Source organism: Macaca thibetana, chromosome 5 (genome assembly GCF_024542745.1).
Source record: "Macaca thibetana thibetana isolate TM-01 chromosome 5, ASM2454274v1, whole genome shotgun sequence".
NCBI lineage: Eukaryota > Metazoa > Chordata > Mammalia > Primates > Cercopithecidae > Macaca > Macaca thibetana.
This window is the reverse complement of record NC_065582.1, coordinates 26,037,781-26,059,581: the sequence shown is the minus strand read 5'-3', so window position 1 is coordinate 26,059,581 and position 21,801 is coordinate 26,037,781. Positions and strand designations below refer to the sequence as shown.

Below are 21,801 nucleotides of genomic sequence, written 5' to 3'. Positions count from 1 at the left end.
TGGACAGAAACTAACCACTTGATAGAAGAAAAATGCTGAAATGACAAAAACCTGTGACTCCCATCTGATGTAATTATATAGGGCAGATTTTCATAAGGTCTCAGAAGGCAGAATATTTCATTTGTCTATGCAAATTTCACTTAGGCGCTAATAAGGTCTCTTAAGCTATGCAAAGACCTGAAATAAAAGTCACCTGCATTTCACAGTAAAATCAGATTCATCTTTTCCTAGAAACTAATAGCTGAAAGAAGAGTTCCTAGAAAACAAATCCAGAAAAATAATGCATCTTGACTTTGTATCTGCAGTATAAGCATAATTTTTCCACACTTTAATAGCCCAGATGAACTTAAACTAAACCAAAAATGCTGGGGTCTGGAGGTGAACATGGTGGAGTAGCGTCTTCTTAGGCATAAGTGGAATGAGAAGTGTGGGAATAAAAACATGGAGCTACATGCTCAGCAGTGGCATGAGGGATAAAAACAGAATTCCTATAGCTGCAAGGTGACCTGGTTGAAGGGGTTGTTAGCATGCAAGGAATGTAATTAAGGGGCAAGTATTTATGTCAGGAAGAGTTTCTCATTAAATGCCTCCCTGCAATAATGCGCTTACCATGTTTTCAGTTTCCTTTGACATATTTTTGAAAAAAGAGTAACAAAATGACTCATTGACTCCTATTTGGTTTAACATGGGAGGCTATTCCAACAATGAGTTTAGAATGGGAATGTAAAAACCATAGCACCTTAAGAGTTCCAAGGGCACAGTAAAGAAAATTATATGGTAGGAGCACATTTACTCACTACCAGAACTAAGGCATATAAGAACGTGTTTACTTCTTCTAACTGTAAGTGTACCACACATGATTTAGAAACTTATGATAGGTATGTGGATATGTAGCCATGATTGTATTTTTACAGGCTACTATTACATTTATTCTATTACATATGGGTTTTCATTGTACGCCCATATAAAGTCACACAAATATAGTGTTACTAAAATCTAAAAGAATGTGACTGTGAAATTACTTTCACGACTATAGTTTCATTTAAAGGTAATTATGTATGAGATTCATAATGTTTTAGCAGTTCTGTGCTCTGCATATTATACATATTCATATTAACCTTTCAAAATAATTTGTCAATCAAAAATGAAATGTTTTTATGCAAGAATATGGCATCATACCAATTCAAAACCACCTCTGATTGACAAGGGTGGATACTATAGGACTGCAGAATGAGAGTTGAGGCACTGGCTCCTGAAGAAACTACCAGTCCTTTGTTTACAAAAACAAACGTACTCACCCAGGCATTGCTCCCTTCCTCCCTTGAGCTTACATAACTTTTCCAACTCAATATCACATCTTCAATTTGTTTCCTTCCTCTGATTTCTAATTACCTATAAACAAATTAGATTCTATGTCCAACAAAGACTCTTCCTTGTACCCTGCTGCACTTCTCTCTCTCATCATTCCTAAACTTCAGGTAAGCATTCCATGTATTTTGCTTACATAGCCCGCTAGTCCATAATAGCTTCCTAGCCGCCTTTTGCCCTTATTACATCCATAGAATGGTCTTTCCTTCAAGTGCTAAGATCCCTCAAACTGCCCAAACAATAACTGTTTCTGAGACCTTTTTTTGCTGGAATTAAGAGGGAAAAAGGAATGGATCTGGTGCTAAAGTCATAATGTCACTATTTTTATAATATCAAAATACTTCCTTTCACTTGCTGCTTCATAAATACATCAACAAACATAATTTTTACTTTTTTCATTCCTGCAATTGCCACCAAGGCCATTAACAACATATCGTTATGCCATAACAATTTAAATGTCTCATAAAGTCTATCACAAAGGAATTCTGTCTTTATACATTTGTCTTCACATTATTTTATTGGAGAGAAAATCCTAATAGTAAAATATAAAGGGAGTAAGAGCTACTTTTTAATAAACAGAATATTTAGAATTGAAGAACTGAATGGTCATCTTAATTTTGTTTCAATGGATTGTAAATATAATTCATGCTTGTTCTTTTGCTTTTTGTGAGTAACATATCCCACACATAATCCATACAGATATCTCTTTATGTTCAACAAATACTTGCTGATCTTCATAGTCCAATATTTGCAATTCATATTTAATATTCTATATCTGTAAATTTGAATTATATATAATTCTTTTATAGTGACATAACTAAATCTCCATCATATGTACAGCTAAATCCTAACTACTTAATTGGTATCATCTTCTGAAGCACATGGTATGCAATTAAAGCATTTGAATAACTATTTTAACTGAAGAGTAAAACATAATCAGTCAATCCTGATTTAGATGTAATTTTCTATATATGGAAATTAGAATTAAACATTAAGAACCATAACACTTAAAACTACATATTGCAGTGTACTTACTGGTATTTCACAAGGTGGTTGTCAGTTTTAAGGGAAAGTTAGACTAGGAACCCAGGGAGGAAATAAACCCTGTAGGAGGAAGTGTGATGCAGTGAAAAAGCACCGGCCTGGGAACCAGGGTCACCAAGCTCTGAACAGACCCTGGCTCTATTGCTTTATAACTTTTTGAACTTAGGCACAGATAAGTGCTGAAATTTCTCTGTCTCCTCTCTAAAGTGAATCTTCCTTTCCAGAGTCCTTGGAGGACTAAATGCAGTGGTGGATATAAACAACTTAACTACATGTCTGACATATAGCAGATGTTAAGTAACTTTCAGTTTCTCTCCCTCTCTATACACACTCAACTATTCTTTAAGTTAAAATGCAATAAAAATGTTATTCCTCAATGAAAAGTAGAAATAAACAGGCAAAAATGTCATCTCACTCTAGAGATACAAGTTGCCATGGCAATGCAAATATCATACTACTATTCTCTCTAGTTAGGTAGTAACAGGAATATGTTTTACCTACTGAAAACAGCATTTAGAAAAGTCTCAGCGTTACTAGCGTTGGTGGATTTGTATAAATTCACTCGTTGGGAACTGGATCCAGCCCAAGGCCTGTAATTCTCTTCTGCTGGGAAACAAAGATAGGGCCTCAAAGGAAGGATTCCTCAAATTGTGAGAGATTTTCCTTACTCTCCCTTGAAACACTAATCAGGATATTTCCTGGCTTCAAAGATAAATTTCATTTTTGTGATAGATTGAAAGAAGTGGGTACAAAGTGTTTGGTCAGACTCAGGGAGGAGACCACCCCTCATATTGTCTTATGCCCAATTTCTGCCTCCAAAGAAAGAAGAAGTAAAAACTAAAAGGCAGAAATGAAATCCACAGCAGAGACAGTCTGGCACCACACCCTGGCCCTGGTAGTTAAAGATCGACCCCTGACCTAATCAGTTATGTTATCTATAGTTACCAGACATCGTACAGAAAAGCACTGTGAAAATCCCTGTCCTGTTCTGTTCCGTCCTAATTACCGGTGCGTGTAGTCCTCAGTCACGTACCCCCTGCTTGCTCAATCGATCATGACCCTCTCACATGGACCCCCTTAAGTTGTGAGCCCTAAAAAGGGACAGGAATTGCTCACTCCGGGAACTCGGTTGTTGGAGATGTGAGTCTTGCTGAAGCTCCCGGCCAAATAAAGCCCTTCCTTCTTTAACTTGGTGTCTGAAGGGTTTTGTCTGCGGTTTGTCCTGCTACAATACTATTAAGCTCAGCATTATATTTTCTTTCTAAGTACTTTTTGAAATAAGTGTATCACTTATGCAAACTGTTGAGAACAGTCTCTGTGAGGGAACTGCTTAAGGACAACCATTTGTACTACATTTTAATCACTAATAAATCAACTGAGTAGCAGATGTGGTACAGTGTATTGTGATTCTGACTGACATCAGTGTATGAGATGTGTATTTCCTTCTCCTGTTTTCAGATTACTGAAATTATGTATGTTCCCTACATAGTCTACATTCTCCTGTCAATATAATCCCTCTTGGCTGAATTCTCAAGTTTTATTTCCTAAAATATTGCTATTTTCTGAAAGAATTGCTTGAGCCAGTATATAATTTTCAACTGTGCCTTTTCGTAATAAAAATCTGGTGGTTCTGCAAAGTTCCTAACACATTAAATAATACATTTGTATTGTCAAATAAAAAAGTGTAACACAAACTTGTTACATAATAGGACAGTAATTCTCTAAAAACTTACAAATACACAAGCACACATATATGAGTATAGATAAGATCAGAATGTATGTGACAACATTCACAGTGGCTGAAATTGATGGTGGGGGTTGCAGGGATTTTTATTCATTTCTGCCTATTTCCTGTATTTTCCAAATTTTCTGCATTAAACATACATTACATCTTATGTTAAAATGTATTTTATTGTTAAACAGTGAATAACTATCAGTACAAATTCTATACATATAATTATAAAACATCCTGGGTTTTACTTAGAGCCTCAAATTTATACAATGTGAGGTTTCTAAAAAATTTCATTGTGAAAAAGAACACATGAACATAAAATGCATATAAATATATTTCTGGATTAAAAATAATAAAACAAACATTTTTAAATCCCCCACCAAAACTGAGAAATAGAACATCCAATCAGTACTTGGACTCCTGTCTCCCCACCTTGTTCTGTTTCCAATCTGTCTTGACTATTCTTCACCTATTTTCTTTCTATACACATTTTAGATTCAGTTTATCATTTTTAAGGAAAGTCTCTGCTGATTGGAATTGAATTGTACCTATAAATCAAATTCATAAAAATGTCAATTTGTGAAATTGATTTATCCTAATCAATCACATTTAGTCTTCTTTCAGTGTCTTTCAACACAAGTTTATAACATACTGCATAGATGCTGCATATCTTTGGTTGGATTAATTCCCAGACATCTTAATGATATTTTCTTATCTTTTTTTTTTTTTTTTTTTTTGAGACAAAGTCTCACTCTTGTTGCCCAGACTGGAGTGCAATGGTGCAATCTCGGCTCACTGCAACCTCCACCTCCCAGGTTCAAGAGATTCTCCTGCCTCAGCCTCCCATGTAGCTGGGATTACAGGAGCATACCACCATGCCCAGCTAATTTTTGTATTTTTAGTAGAGATGGGGTTTCACCATGTTGGCCAGGCTGGTCTCGAACTCCCAACCTCAGGAGCTCCACCTGCCTTGGCCTCCCAATGTGCTGGGATTACAGGCATGTGCCACCATGCCTGGCATCTTAATGATATTTTCTAACTATTTTTCACTTGTATGGAAATGCAACTTTTGTTACAGTGTTTGTACTTCTGTAACTATTTTTTCTCTTGAAATGTCTGTCATTTCCTGGCAGAAATGTTTTAAATATTTTCCACTATGATGGGGATTTATAAATTACTCCATGTGATAATGTCTAATTTTGAAAGTTATTTAATGTACTGTTGACCTTTGAACAATGCGACAGTTGGGGCACTGGCTACCACATGCAGTCAAAAATTTATGTATAGCTTTTGACTCCCCAAAAACCTAACAACTAATAGCCTACTGTTGACTGGAAGCCTTACAAATAACATAAACAGTTGATTAAAACATATTTTGCACATTATATGTATTATATATGGTATCTTACAATAAAGTAAGCTAGGGAAAATTAAATGCTATTAAGAAAATCCCAAGAAAGAGGGAATACATTTACTATACATTAAATGGAAGTGAATCATTATAAACATCTTTATTCTCATCTCACATTGAGTAGGCAGAGGAGGAGCAGCAAAAAGAGGAGTTGGTTTTGCTGTCTCAGGAGTAGCAGAGGCAGAAGAAAACCTGCATTTAAGTGAATCCAGGAAGTTCCAACTTGTGTTGTTCAACAGTCAATTGCATATAAATATGTAAATATGTAACTATATACTTCTAGAAAAGTGAAACTCTTTTTTGAGACAGAACCTGGCTCTGTCACCCAGGCTGGAGTGCAGTGGCACGATCACAGCTCACTGCAACTTCCGCCTCCCAGGTTCAAGTGATTCTCCTGCATCAGCCTCCCGAGTAGGTGGGACTACAGGTGTGCACCGCCATGCTCGGCTAATTTTTTTGTAGAAAATTGCAACTTTTATAAGTATGTAGTCAGGCTTTCCCTCTAGCAATACATTTTGGCTTAATGTCTAATTTGTGTGTTATTATTGTAGACACATCAGTTTGATTCGTTTTTTTTTTTTTTCCAGGAGCAGAGGAAGAATAGAGGGGTAGTATTTGCTTACATACTTAAAAAAGCACGACTCTATACTTATTTTTTCACACAGCCTGGCATTTTTTTCTCTTTTAATTGTTGAGTATAATGCATTCATATCAATTATGATATTTTGGATTTCTCCAAATCATTGTTCTGGGATTATTTTGAATTATTCTTTCCTCTATTCTAATGTTTTCTTTTCACCATTTTGGTAATTATATTCATCAGTCTTATTTTTAGTAATTATATAGCTTTTAACCTTCATACTTAATAACATATGCAGTATGCCAATATACTTACCCTTGTCCTAAGTCATAAATGTCCTAAGAATGCTTTAGATCTGACTGTATCTTACAATTTTTATGCCAGCTTTGCCTAATATGTTGGATCTGCTTATTCTTAACTCCACACACAAAAAAGAATTGATATCATTATTTCAATTTTTACTAATTTCCTGTATCTCAAACCTTCTACTTAGAATTAATTTTCAATAACCAGAGACCTACCTTATAATTTTTTTTCAGAGTGGTCTGTTGGTATTAATTCTGGTAATAAATTAATTTGGCAATAAAAATTTCCAATCTTTTTTTTTTCTTTTTCTCTTTAATTCATTTTATTTTTGAGCTGCATTTCACATTTGCTGAGTTGCATGGGATTTTTCTCTTGATATATTGAGTATATATTTATATTGCTTTCAGGCTTCTGTTCTTGCTATCAAGAAGTTGGTAGTGCTTTCTAAGTGATCTTTTTTCTGTGGATACTTTTAAAGATTTTTCTGTCTTTGGTATTATGTACTCTCAGTGTGATATGGTGTGTGTGTATGTATGTGTGTGTGTGTGTGTGTGTGTGTGTACTTATTCCATGTGAGTTTTTTTGGGCTTCCTGATATGGAGTTGGTATTTTCAACAATTCTTGAAGTTGCCAAATATTATCTCTTCAAGTATTGCCAGATTTCTTTTCTCTCTGTTATTTCCTTCTAGAACTCAATATAATTGGTATATGTTAGACATGTTCATGTGATTCTTAGTTTTAATTAACATCTCTTTTATCATTTACATTAATTTTGCTCTGTGCTACATTTCAGATATTTGGTTTGATACTCCAGTTCACTAACTTTCAGCTGCATTTAATCTGTTCTTTAACTTGTCTATTTTAAAATTTCATTTATTATTTTTACTTATTTCTAGAGTTTCATTTGATTCTTTCCAAGTGTGTTGGTCTTTTATAAAATCCATTCTTATTTATCCACAATTTATATTTTCTATTTTTATAATATATTATTGTTATTCAGTATTCTATGCCCAATAATTTCAACGTTTAAGTATTTTTGAGTCTAAGTCTGCTGTTTCTTTTCTCTTGTTTTCTGCTCACACTCATATTAGAGCTTGTGTATTTGTGCTTCTGTATCTGTAATTTTCAAATCTAAGCTCACATTTCTTAGAACTTCAATTCAGAAGGTTTTGAAGGCCATTGTTAAAGGTACAGTCTTCAAGACAGGATACGTATTTGCACTTAGGTGGTGCTATGGACTGAACTGTGTCTTCTTCACATTCCTATGTCAAAACGCTAATCACCAATGTGGCTGTATTTGGATATAAGGCTTTAAGGAAATAATTAAGGTTAAATGAGATCATAAGTATGGAACCTGATCCAATAGGAACACTGGCCTTATACAAAGAGAAAGGAAGAGAAATGTCTCTCTCTCTCTTCCTTCCGGTGTACAGAGGAAGAGCCATTGTGAGGACAAAGCAAGAAAACAACTGCCTGCAAGCCAGGAGTGGAACCTTTATCAGAAAGCAACTGTGCAGAACCCTGATTTTAGATTTTGTAGTCTTCAGAAAAGAAACAAAAATTATTTTTGTTTAAGCTACCCAACTTACGGTATTTTGTTATGGAAGTCTTAGCAGACGAAGACAGACAGCATTATCAACATAATGCCTTTTTAAATTTGATTTTCATTTTGAAAGATTTTTTCAGACCCGGGTTATATTTACAAGTTTTCAGGGCAAATGTAATGTCTCCATTAGGTACCAAATTCTAATCAAGCAAGTTCATTCCCAAGTCATAGTTACACTCAAGATAGAGCATTCTGGGAAAGAGAAGTAATTGTTGAGTAGCCCTTCCCATCATGAATGGAAACAGAAAACAAGAGTTGAAAATAGAAATAAAAGTAAGAAAATAAAGTGCAGTGGATGGAATATTTAGTGAAACAAAGAAAAAGAGTGACAGGAAGGAAAGAGAAAGAATTCTAAATGGAGATCATAACAAGGGAATGGAAAAAAGGCTATAAAAAGTAGTACAGAAATTTGGCACATCCCTAAGAGAGTCAGTAATGGGTACACATTGAGCTACAAGAAGAAAAGGAAGGAAAGTTACTTATGTACAAGTTCTAGTTCATGCCCAGCACCGTCTATGTATATTATCAATGTTAGCTCATTTAGTCTTCTCAGTGGTGTTGTCAGGTAGATATTTTCGTCTTCACAATAGCCCACTACTTGATATTTTCTGAATCTAAAGTACACTGTTAAAAATGATAATGACTAGCCACGCATGGCTATTTAAATGAATAAAAATTAAATACAATGGAATTTAGAAAAATTAGAAAAATTTAGTTTCTTATCTATACTAGCTACATTTCAAGTGTTCAGTAGCTGCATGTGGCTGGCAGCTCCCTATCGGGATAGTGCAGACTGAGAGCATTTTCATTATCACAGAGACTAGCAGGCCAGCATTCGTCTAATGTGGTTCTTCAAATAAATTCTTAATAAATAATTTCTTATAATTCTGGCAAGGTATTGTATCTAGATGTTCTTTAATTTGCAAGTTTTATGCATAGAAGAATATACATTTTATAGCAAGCTTGCAAAAAGTGTTTAGTGTGCTATTTAAAAAGTTAATATACTGTCTTAAAATACTTGAAAGGCATGAATAATTTAAATAAATTTAATTTGTTGCTAAATCAGGTAAGTGAACTAACATGTAAAAAGGCATATAAGCTTAAGTGATCTGAGACAGTAATAAAAAACAAATACACACATATACACACCTACAAATATTTGACAGTTCTCAACCAGATTCCAGAGAAAAGGTAATTTCTTCAAAACATACAATATCTTTGTAGGGCTTAAAAATAAGACAGTAACCATTATTTGTTTCTTTAATGATGAAGAATTCAATAAAGAAAAGTAATATATCCAGTCATAGGATTTCTCGGCTGAATGGTCCAGACTGCTTTCCACAATGGCTGAACTAATTTACATACGTACCCAAAAGAAAACAAATCATTCAACCAAAAAGACTCATGCATTCCTACGTTCATCACAGCACTATTCACTACAGCAAAAACATGAAGTCAACCTAGCTGCCCATAAATGGTGAACTGGATAGAGAAAATGTGGTACATAGATACCATGGAATAGTATGCAGCCATAAAAAGAATGAAATAATGTTCTTTGTAGTAATACATATGCAGCTGGAGGCCATTATGCTAAGTGAATTAATGTAGGAACAGAAAACCAAAAACTGCATATTCTCATGTATAAGTAGAAGCTAAACAATGAGTACTCATGGACATAGAAGATGGCAACAATAGAAACTGGGAATTACTATGGTTGGGAACAAGGGGTGAAAAACTAGCTATTGGGTACTATGATTATACTTGGGTGATGAAATTATTTGTACACCAAATTTCAGCATCACACAATATAGCCAAACCTATACATGTACTCCTTGAGTCTAAAATAAAAATCAGAAAAAGGAAACGTAATAGTTTTAACCTGAATTTTTTATTATTTTTATTTTAAACATTTAATTATATATTATTAATTATAACCAGTATTTTCCCTCATTTAAGTGAGACGTGTTGTCCTTTCAACATCTTTTTGCTTTGCTACTCTATGATATTAAAATATCTAATGCATAATTCCAAAGAATATTTTCTCTTTACCATAATATCTTAAATCAAAGTTAAGAGATTTTAAGGGATACTTAAAGTAGCTCCCTCCCATCTCCTCTCTGTATATTTAAACACAGAGAATTCTGATGACAATAAAAAGATACATAAACATAATTGTATGGTGTTTTCTATGATGAAATATATTTGACTTCCTTTTCACTATATTTAAGCAAGAAACTACAAAGTATCATCTGGTACAGAGGCTTTAGAAAATTATTGCGTCACAGTTTACTTTTCAAACTGATTGTTCAAAAAGAAAGTCTTCAGACTGTACAGAACATCAAGAATCATTACAAGAAGAAATTGCAAACCTTTTAAAGGAAAAAATCATTGTAAACTTCCATCAGGGGAAAGATACTGGGCAAGATGTTGTTAGCGTCTCTAAACTCCAGAGGACAAGGCCAACTCTCATATCAGCAAATAAACAGATAATAACTGAGAAGTTCAAGGTGTCTCTCAAATCATTATTTTCCTCTTAAATCCTGTCGATTATCTTAAATCCTACAGACTACAACGAACTGAAATACTTACGGGGAAGAACATCAAGTATTAAATCTGTTCATGTCTGTAACTGGCATTCACAGAAAACTATCTCTAACTTTATTCTTTGTTTTGGCAATTCTTAAAGAATTTGTGATATCATCATGACGGCACTTGGGAATTGGAGGAAGAACAAAGATGGTGCTTTGTTGCTTAACGACACCATTCCTCTACCCATCCAAACCCAAAACTATGTGTCTTGGCTATTCTTTTTACCAAGAACTTATAAAGGATGAATACTAAATTTTCTGGTTTTAGTCATAGAAAATCTGTAAATTTATTACCATAGTAGGATCTCAAATATACTGTTGTAAATCATCCAAATGCCAATATAAGGACAGACTGTAATACTTTATGCACCAGTTCTTGAAAATACAATATCCCTAGACATCTACCTACATGTTTTCTGAAATTCTTTAAGTAAACTCTGATTTTGGTTCTATTTAGAAAATGCTATATCTAAATACTCCAGAATGCTACGGAAATACTTTGAATTCCACACAGTGATTTGTTTTCACTTTATTTTTATTAAGGTGTATCATAACATCAGTAATGTGTACTAATCTTAAGTATAAGGCACAATGAAATTTTACATTTATCATCTGGGCACCCAGATTAAAATATGCAACATTTTCCGTACCCTAATATGATTTATATTTCCCCTTCCCAGTCAATTCCTCTTTCTAAGAGGTAACTACAAGTGAGACTTCAATCACCTTCCATTAATTTCACTTGTTTTAAAATTTCACCAATAGAATAACAATAAACACACTTTTTGTATCTGGCTTGTTTCACGCAACCTTAGGTTTTGAGTTTCATCCATGTTGTTGCCTATATAAGTTCTTTTTAAAATTTCTGGTAAGTATTGAGTATATTGTTTATCAGTTGGGGTGTTTATTTTTTTCACCCAAGAGATACATTTTTACTTTTAAAATTTCAGTTGTTTTGTGGGGGGGATGCTACATGTTTTTGATTAGACCTCTGATTCAGGAAATCTCACAGACTTGCAGATTTGACAATCCTATTTCAGGCAACTGTTGAAGCATCAATGATAGCTCTTTGCAGAGTTTTGATAGACTTCTCATTCAGTTTAACATGTCACCTTCAAGTTTCTCAAAACTTTTCCTTTGAATCCATCCCTCAAAAAGTTAAGAATATCACCATTCTTAACTAGTAGAAATGCATCCTCAACATGCCAGAGTCTATCTGGTATCAAAGCTATGACACATTGTTGCTTTATCTGTGTTTTTTCCCCACTAAACCAAAAAGGAGGGCCTATATACTTTTTCAATTTAAATTGCTAGTGTGGAGATCTCTGCTAGGTACAAAGCAGACACTCACAAATATTAAAGTGATATGGTAATAAAAATCAAACACGTTTCAAAAGACTGTAATTTACTTCATATTACCTTAATTCATTAATTAATATGTTGAATGGTTGTATTTTTGGATTACTAAGGCTATTTGTGTATTTTACAGAAGTAACCATTTCGTTTTGAATCCTCAAACAGCTTTTGTTATAACTGCAATGTTTTTTACAGGAGGATTTTTAAGAGGCTTTCTGTATCAGAGAGAATATATGAAATTGGAAAGCAAAGGTAACTTTGAATATACATTAGACATATTCGATCCTTGAGAGAAAACCATCAACCAAAATTTCACTTGATTGGCCCAGGGCTTATACTCTGTAACTTTGTACATATTGCTACCAGGGCCTTATTGCATTTATAAAAGAAAGATAGATAACAAAATGTTGTTCTTTCCTGTGGCGAGAATGCTAAGCATAGATCAGTTAAGGTATCTAGGTGCTTTGTTCTAATCACAGTGAATGTTATGTTACAGAGAGTTATTATCCTGGCTATTCTAATAGTGATTTAGAACTTTTCTTTCACATAGCAGAAATGACTTCTGATGGCACACTCAAGTGATAAAGGAGGTACTCATTCACTATCTGACTCACATTTATCAAGCCTCATCTTAAAGAGTTTCTTCTGACTCCCTATATATTTAAATCTGTTGAATTCTTGCTGAAATACACTGGTTGCAATTTCTGGAAGGAGTTGTTCACATGGTTACACACATCATTGGGAAGTTATTTGTGACTATTTAAAAATAATATTGTCTCAATGTAAAACATATTATTATTATTGTTTTTTGAGATAGAGTTTCACTGTTTGTGTCCAGTCTGGAGTGTAATGGCCTGATCTCAGCTCACTGCAACCTCTGCCTCCTGGGTTCAAGTGATTCTCCTGCCTCAACCTTTCGAGTAGCCGGGATTACAGGCGTGCACCACCACACCTGGCTAATTTTGTATTTTTAGTAAAGACGGGGTTTCACCATGTTGGCCTGGCTGATCTTGAACTCTTGAGCTCATATGATCCACACACCGGGGCCTCCCAAAGTGCTGGGATTACAGGCATGAGCCACTGTCCGGCTGTAAAACATATTATTAAAGAATATACTCATTCACTATCCTGAATCCATAGGTATCTTTAAACTTTGCATTTTAATTAAATGCTTTAGCTTTGCAAGCATATTCTCTTTCATGTGATACTATGTACATAGCTCAAGCATAGTGTCCCCTTGAGATTATAATAGTAATAATAAAAAGTAGTAGGGATTTTTACCTACAGCTAAAGTCAATTATTTTTTTCTCTCACTGTGATGGTCTTTTGCATCTTTCGATTTCAATTCCATGTGGATTTGGAGAAGGAAAACAAAAAGAAAAGAAAATACAGTGTTTGATCCCAATAGCAAGTCAAGAGTATACTTTGGCAAAATATTTCTATATAGGTATATTCTTAAAGTTACACAAATATAAGACCATCTTAGAAGAATTGCTTGAAATCACTTGTAAACCAAGCACTGAATTTCTGACTTCTGCAGCTGAAACAACAGCTGCTTCAAAGAGCATGCTCTTAAGACATGTGACATGACAGACATGTTTTTATTTATTTATTTTTCCCAGTATACCCTTTCTTTTCTAGACAAGTTAATGTTTAAGGTTCACTCTTGACTGAGAAAAAAAATAATTCTTGAGATGCAGCTCTTGAGTTAAATAGATCATAGTGAAATGATCTGTTAAAGAACTGTCATTATAGAACTACAACAAAAGTACTCATAGACATCTTCACTTGCTAATAAAACCATATTCCCACAAGTCCCTCACATTTTCACAATAAGCAGCCACCATCTAGAGACATGGTTCACTTTATAACCCAAAACAGAAACTTTTAAAAAGCAAGCACATCAAATACCTCCATTTTCGAGCCACAGCCAATTTCCTACAGCACTGGCTTTCTAAGTGTGGTTCTCAAACCAGCATTAATATAATCTGGGAACTTCACAGAAATGCAAATTCCCAGGCTCCATCCCAGACCTACTAAAGGATTCACAGGCTGGGGACAAATGATACTTTAAACAAGCTCATCGGGGGATTCTGATGCACACAAAAGTTTGTAAACCACTGTTCCATAGAAATATTGAACTAAAAGAATATGAAAATATCTGGAAGAAGAGTCAGTGGTCTATAAGTAAACCCTATATTAAGCAGAATCACCAGATTAAATCAATGTATTTAAAACTTTCCTGTTTGTCACCTCTTGTGAGAAAAATAAAGGACCAAATATGAAAAGTTTTATTTCTGACAGAACTACAGCTGTAATGAAATGACATTCTATGCAAAGCTGAATCAATCATCCATAGAATAGAGAGCCAAAATGTATGCAAATGCCTACTAGGGGTGCATTAAAACCATAAAAATGTAGAAATGACTTCACTTGCACCTCACCATTTTTCAAGGCATTCCCTTTTAGACATCTCTCTATCTTGTCCTCATTTGCATCCGCATGTACAGCTCTCATTGTTCTTAGTCTCCTGTGTTTCACATTCCTCACTTAAAAGACAGAACCCTTTGGAAAATTTCAATGATTACAATCTTGAAATGAGACTACAATAAAGTTATGTACTCGTAAGATGCTTTTAAATAGCTTATTTTTTCATCTTTGGATAGTGGCTCAGATACATTAGCTACCTACATAATCCATGAACGCAAGATAGAAATCTGTATATATGATACATATACGTATGTACCCACATGTTTTCAGATTCAAGTGTTTGGAAAATTAGAAGCTTCTCCTTAACCTGTATTGATATTGACTATAATTATTTTCTAAAATTAAGAGCCCTATACCTACCTGTAAATCTTTTCACCTATCATTTAAACTTTGTATTATTAGTGTTGATTTATAGTTTAGTTATTAATTTTTCTTCATAAGAATGTCATAATTGTGCATGCCTTTATGTTTCTCAGGAAAGGGTGTGTTTGGATGAAAGTAAAAGAAAAATAAAATCTTTCACTGTCCCTAAAAAAAAAAAAAAAAGATTCAACAAGTTTGTGGTTGATACAAGATTAAAAAATGGGCTTTAAAAGACATGAATGCAAAAAACTTTAAACTCAAAACCAAAGTGGTAGCAAACCAAAATTTGGCATGGCACTTTTGAGACCCAAACATTAAATTTAGAAGTGACAGTATGAAGTGGCAGCATGAAAAATAACAAGTGTTAAATGTTAAATCTTAATTTGATTTTCCTAAATGAAAGTAACCATGTGAGAACATCAGGCTCCAAAGATATGTCATTAGGCTCCAAATTTTCCTTATGTTGTAGAAGACACAGATTTGAAGTCATTGTACCATATTGCCCCTTTAAAAATGCAGATGTTGGTGTATTCCATGCCACCACATTAGTTGCTGTTACATGATAAAATGATAATGATCATTGCTGTGTATTTAAATGGTCACAGTATCTACACAAACACTAGGCTCAGCTGCAGAATCCCCCCTCCTCTTGTTCTTCTCTTACCTCGCCAAAATACTCTACTCCAATTTTTTGTGAAGACTCAAGGATTCTTCACCTTTTGTCAACACATTAGATATTCTCCAGAGATCTTAATTCTAGTTTCATTCTACCCACTACCTCAGGAAAGATGTCCTCTACACTTGGATCTGCCGGTTCTTGAGAGGATGCTGGGATTTTCTGTTAGTTCATGTATGAAGCTTATCAAGGAGTTCTGTTCTTACTAGGTGCAGGCCTGAAGCATGAAGGTGTAGGTTTAATTTAGAAGTTTCACAATAAGAACTCAATTGTTGGGAAATAAACATGCTGCTTTCTCCCAAACAACATTATAAGCAATACAATCAATGTGCTAATCACCATCTGTCTGATGTCCTTCTTTTATTTCTCAGTTGGCTCCAAATTCTGGGTAAGAGGGACTAATGGGAGGAATGGGAGTGTGATTAGGAACCCTCATAAATCTCAAACAAGGAAACAAAGTCAAAGTGAACACTGAAGGAAAGTCTCATTTGAAAGGCTCTCATCTCAGCGCCAATGCCTTTCTTTCCATTCAACTTCTTTTCTTTTCTTGTTAATTGTGGGAATCTTACCCTTTTGGATAAATTACTTCCCTCCCCCTTGAGCCATGTGGTTCCAGTGGGGGCTGCTAATACTGGTACCCATCTCTCACCTTGGACACGGGGGTTAAGTAAACCATGCTGTGACAACTGACATCCTTTATTAATAATATTTTATTGGGGAGGGGTTTACTTTCAGGTGGCAAAGCTGTGAAAATATGAATGGCTGGTCACCACTTCCCAAGCTCAAGGAGAAAAAGAAGCTAGCATGCAAGAAAAAGTGATGGGAAAAGCATCCTGGTGGCATCTGGTCCCAGCTACTCTTATCCCCAGTTACAAGGTTTCCATTCTCACTTTTATGGATTAATAAATGTGCCCACTTTAGTCCAAAACAGTGTGATCACTCATGATAGAAAAAAATTCCTGACTAATGAAACATTGCTCAACGAACTACATTCCAGATGGACTAGAGAGATAAATGTGAAAAAAAAAAAGTACTACAAAATGTAGTAGAAAGAAAAAACGTATACTTAACAAATCTCAGAATCAAAGAAAATTTTCTAAGCTTAAAATTAGAAGATGCCACAAGAGAGTATCAGATAAAATACGCAAAATAAATAATAGAAACTTCAGTTTGTCAAAAATCTCAAACAAAATAATAATTGGATAAAAACATAGCACAATATTTGCTGAAGTCTTCACGAAGGGTATACTTTGTAAAATGTTTATAAAATTGGTGAAGAAGAGCACGGAAGTCTCCAGTAGTAAAATGGGTCAATATATAAACAATTTACTAAGAGGAAACAATAAAATGACTAAAAAACAGTTTAAAAATTTATCACTGATAAAAAGAAATGCAAAATGAATTATAACCTTTAGTCAAATGTTTTTATTCTTTGTATATAGACATACATTTGAAATGAATACCTATACTCTTTCTATGAATATGTAAATTGCTGTTTGGGAAGCAGCTTAATACTTTTTTTGAAGAGGCTTTTACAATCTTTATCACATTTACTGTCTTATAATTTCATTTTTAGAAATTTAGTTTAAGAAAATAATTCAGAATTACCAGAAGAATTCATATGGCCAAATATGTCTGTAAAAGTGACAAACTAGAGGTAATTCAAATATATTACAATAAACGGCATTGTTATATAAAATTTGGCACGTCCATTTAATAAGTATGTTTTGCTATTAAAATAATGCTAATGAAAGTTTATAATGAACTTATAAATATGCTTCTGTTTCAATGTAAAGAAGAAAAGTATAATACTTCACATATAAAATTATTTTTACTAAATAAAATTGCACATATAACAAATAATGAAGCTAAATATACCCCCAAATATAGTGGTACATAATTAACTCTGGGTAGTGAAATCATAGGTTGTTTTGTTTGTTTGCTTGTTTCTTTTGCCTCTTATACTTTTCTTTTTCTCCAAGAAGTGTTAATTACCTGTATTATAAAATTGTTATTTGTAAAGGTTTAACACTTTGCTAACACTGTTTTTTAGACTTGTTTCTGAATTACAGAATTGGCTCTTTAGCGATTGATCACAGTGATCTGGGTAATCACAGTACATGTCAGGCTCTGCCTTTATATTCTCTTGCCTCACTCCTACACATATTTCATGCACTGCTACCTTTCTGTTGTGCTATTTTGTGACACAGTATTTTGAGACAAAACCATTACTTACACGCAGATACTAAGTGACATTAGTTTATCTCCAACTGGGCAATGTAATTGCAACAAAACCCCCAGCTAACCAAAAACGAATAATAACTTCTGCTCACATAAAATGAAATGTCCATTTCACTAATCACAGGCTGTCTGGAACCTCTGTTCTCCATGGTAACTACCTGGCTTTCCTAGATAAGCATTTCTGATTCAAGAACACAATTGGCAGGCCTGCCTCAGCTTAATTGACCTAGTTTGGTGAAAGTTCTGCAGCCTGAATGTGACATGTCACTGCTAAAATAAAATTTCAAATGTAAGTATTAATTAAAATGCCTTTTCAATGAATGTTTTTGAATTTTAATATTGGTTAACATGTGTTTTTTTAGAGTCAGAAAAAGCATAGATAAAATGAGTACAAAGGAGGCCTGGGCTCTAGAAATAGTAATGTGAGGAGAGAGACACATGGAAATGCATTGTATTTTATTTTTATTTTATTTTTTGAGACAGAGTCTTCCTTTGTCGCCCAGTCTGGAGTGCAGTGGCACGAGCTCAGCTCACTGCAACCTCTACCTCCTGGGTTCAAGCAATTCTCCTGCCTCAGCCTCCCAAGTAGCTGGGACTACAGGCGCTTGCCACCACGCCTGGCTAAGTTTTGTATTTTTAGTAGAGGCAGGGTTTCACCACGTTGTCCAGGCTGGTCTTGAACTCCTGAGCTCAAGTAATCTGCTCACCTCGGCCTCCCAAAGTGCTGGGATTACAGGCGTGAGCCACCGCACCTGGCCTGGAAATGCATTTTAAGTCCATGTTAGTATTTTAGGAGAAAATAAGATATGTTGCTTGAGTGGTCATCAGATGAGACTGTCTCGTCTATTTCATACAGAGTTGGGGTTTCAAACTCCAGCACCACCTCTACCACTTCATCTCAAACAGCAGGTCCTCTCTTTCCTCCTTTTACCTTTCCTCACCTCTTGTATCTTTGCAATTGATTCCCGGCTTTCAATCCACCTTCCCTCTCTTATTTTATCTAATCCTACCCTGTAAATAACAATCAACAACACACGATTTTAAACTTTAAAATGCTTTGGTATTAAGTCAATTAATAAATATTCTCTGGGAAATTTTAAACAAGGGTCATCATTTGCGTAAGACTAGCATAGCTATGGGTTATGCAAAGTAGCTTACTAATAGTAAGAAGAAAAACAGTTTACCAGAATTTATCTTTACAAAGCAAGAGGTTTCAGAAAAATCCAGCTGAGACCTCAACTTCTAATCCACTCTGCCGTGACATTTGCATTTTATAATGGCATCTATAATATTTCACACTTCTATTTATTTCAAAATAGCATCTTAGTCATAAATACCATTTCTGCTCATCTCTTTGCTAAGAGAAAATTCCCACAAGAATTGAAAATGTTAAATTGCTATTTGGTTCACCCTCTACTATTATGAAGTCCTCCATGATTTCAGAATAAGTCAGAGGAAAAGGTCACAATTTGTATTAAAAGCCAGAACTGCATGAGGCAAATAGTATCTGCTGAGGATATTATTGTGTGCAAAAGATAGAATTTCTTTTGTCTACTTTCCTTTTTTCTAACATATATCATGTATATTATATACATATACATATATTTACACATACATATAAAAGTCAAGTATGCACACGAATATATTTATGTGGCCAGTTTTTAGTCAAACTAAAAATATTTTTAAACAAATACAAAATTTAAAATGTTAAGCACTGAGTTGTATCATCTAAATAACGAAGAAATACAAAGAAGAAATATTATAGATTTTTAATGAGGTTTATCATCTTATACTTTCAGATTCAGTAACTACCACAATACTTTTTTTCCCCTGTCTCAGAATTTTCTTTGGTACTGTATCTTGTAAACGGTGCCATTTGAAAAGTTCTAAGCAAATGTTATCAGATAGAGAGACACTGACAGTTGGAATTCTTTTTTTTTTTTTTTTTGAGACGGAGTCTCGCTCTGTCACCCAGGCTGGAGTGCAGTGGCCGGATCTCAGCTCACTGCAAGCTCCGCCTCCCGGGTTCACGCCATTCTCCTGCCTCAGCCTCCCGAGTAGCTGGGACTACAGGCGCCCACCACCTCGCCCGGCTAAGTTTTTGTATTTTTAGTAGAGACGGGGTTTCACTGTGTTAGCCAGGATGGTCTCGATCTCCTGACCTCGTGATCCGCCCGTCTTGGCCTCCCAAAGTGCTGGGATTACAGGCTTGAGCCACCGCGCCCGGCCAGACAGTTGGAATTCTTGACCATCAAGATACAACTGGGAAAGACCAATACAAGGGGCCTGACAATAAACAAGCCTCTAGGATTGCCCTCGTAAATTTGGACTCTATCCTTGGTGTAGATAACTGATACTGCCGTTGCACAAAATACAGTGAAAGAGGAGGAAAATGAGGAAAGTTCCATGTATAAATCCATGGATGCCTACACTCTGGTCTGATTTAAGTTCTTTAGCAATGTTAAGCTCAGAATGATAATGGTGTTTTCCACAACATGTAACTCAATAATTTTTTTAAATTATTAATCACAGATAAATTTTAGATTGGCCAACATTCATAACTTTCCCATGATGTCTGTTTTTACCTTCTTTTACAAAGTAGCAAATACAAACTTCTATCTAAAAATAATCAGGTTCTACTGCTTCACTGGGACTTATGTCTGTGGGTGAATCTATCTCTTCCTCTCTAGCCGGCAGTTTCTTGGGGTAACAATTGCTAGTTGCTTCCTGAAATTCTTCCACAGTTCATTCATATGACAATAATTGCCATGACGATGTGACAAATTTGTTAAGTTAAACTTATAATTGAAGTCCTCATCCTAAAAAAAATCATGGAGAATGCTGTTTAAATTTAAAATTAAGAAAAACTAAGTAAAATTTTGATTGTTTTATTTTTGTAAATGTGAAGTGTTAATGTTTTAATAAAACATCTTTAATACTTTCTGCTACTTTAGTAGAATATAACTACTAAATAATTAATGAGAATTTTAACGTAACTTCATCCATGGGCAAAAAGTCACTTTGAAGCCATTCTCTTCCACCCACCTTCCACAAAGCTGACTAACAAACCATTAAATCTGCTGGAATAAACCTTTAAGCAATAGTGACTCAGGTGCTTCCGTCAATGCCAGGGAGTGGTGGGTGGTAAATATTGCTGTTTGTGAGAGGTCCTTTTTGTTGTTGTTGTTAAACTGGGGTTAGCTTAAGAAGTTTCACTACAGCAAAAGTTGATCATAATGGAAACCTGTCAGGTTTTGCCTGTTTTTCTTTCCCAGGACACTACAGATGAGACCGTGAGCTTTTCATCTGTTCCTATCTGGAGCTGCTTTTTTTCTTGACTTTTTAAAACTCTCAGGATGTGTTTTGTCTAATTTTACAAACTCTGTTTTTATTTTGTAAACTCTAATTTGTTCCGATTTTATAAACTGTTGATATCTGAAGTGTAAACGATAACATTATCATTTATGTAACTAATACATTAACATTATCATTTATACTTCAGATAGGTCCAGTTTTTAAGACTTTTAGTGCCACTAAACATTCTATTTTGGTGATACCTTAACTGCCAAAATAAAAGTTACTAAATATTTTGTCTTAAGAAAACCAAAACAGCTGAGTGGACACTGTAGTGTTCACCTATAGTCCCAGCTACTTGGCAGGCTGAGGAGGGAGGATTGCTTGAACCCAGGAGTCCAAGGCCAGCAACATAATGAGAAGGAAAAGAAAGGAAAGACAGAGAGAGAAGGAAGGAAAGAAAGAAAGATGCCAAAATAGAGAAATAGAGAGCAGGAGGGAAATAAGGAATGGTAGAATCAAATTTCCGATGCCTTGGCTGAAAATGTATGTTGGGAGGAAAAGGGAATTTCACTGAATTACAGATAAAATAAAGCTTAGACAATTTTATTAGAAAAAAGTAGGCAGGCCTGATATTGAGAAAGCTTTACTATAACAGTAATGATTCAGATTTATTTAATGCTTACTGTTTACTAGACACTGTGAGTTACATGGATTATGTCATTTTATATTCACAACAAATTAGT

The 21,801-nt window shown here is 34.6% G+C and overlaps 1 protein-coding gene across 4 annotated transcripts in view; it reads right to left on the bottom strand.

Annotated features, from left to right (window-relative positions):
- MARCHF1 (membrane associated ring-CH-type finger 1) overlaps window positions 1-21,801 on the bottom strand; it is an 828,885-nt gene that overhangs the window by 248,522 nt on the left and 558,562 nt on the right. The window contains exon 1 of one of the 4 annotated variants that reach the window (XM_050791813.1): window positions 2,404-2,592. The exons of the other annotated variants lie outside the window; for them this stretch is intronic. The gene's annotated coding sequence lies outside the window, so the exon portion shown is untranslated. Of the gene's footprint in view, window positions 1-2,403; window positions 2,593-21,801 lie in introns of those variants that run through there. 4 annotated transcript variants of the gene reach the window in all.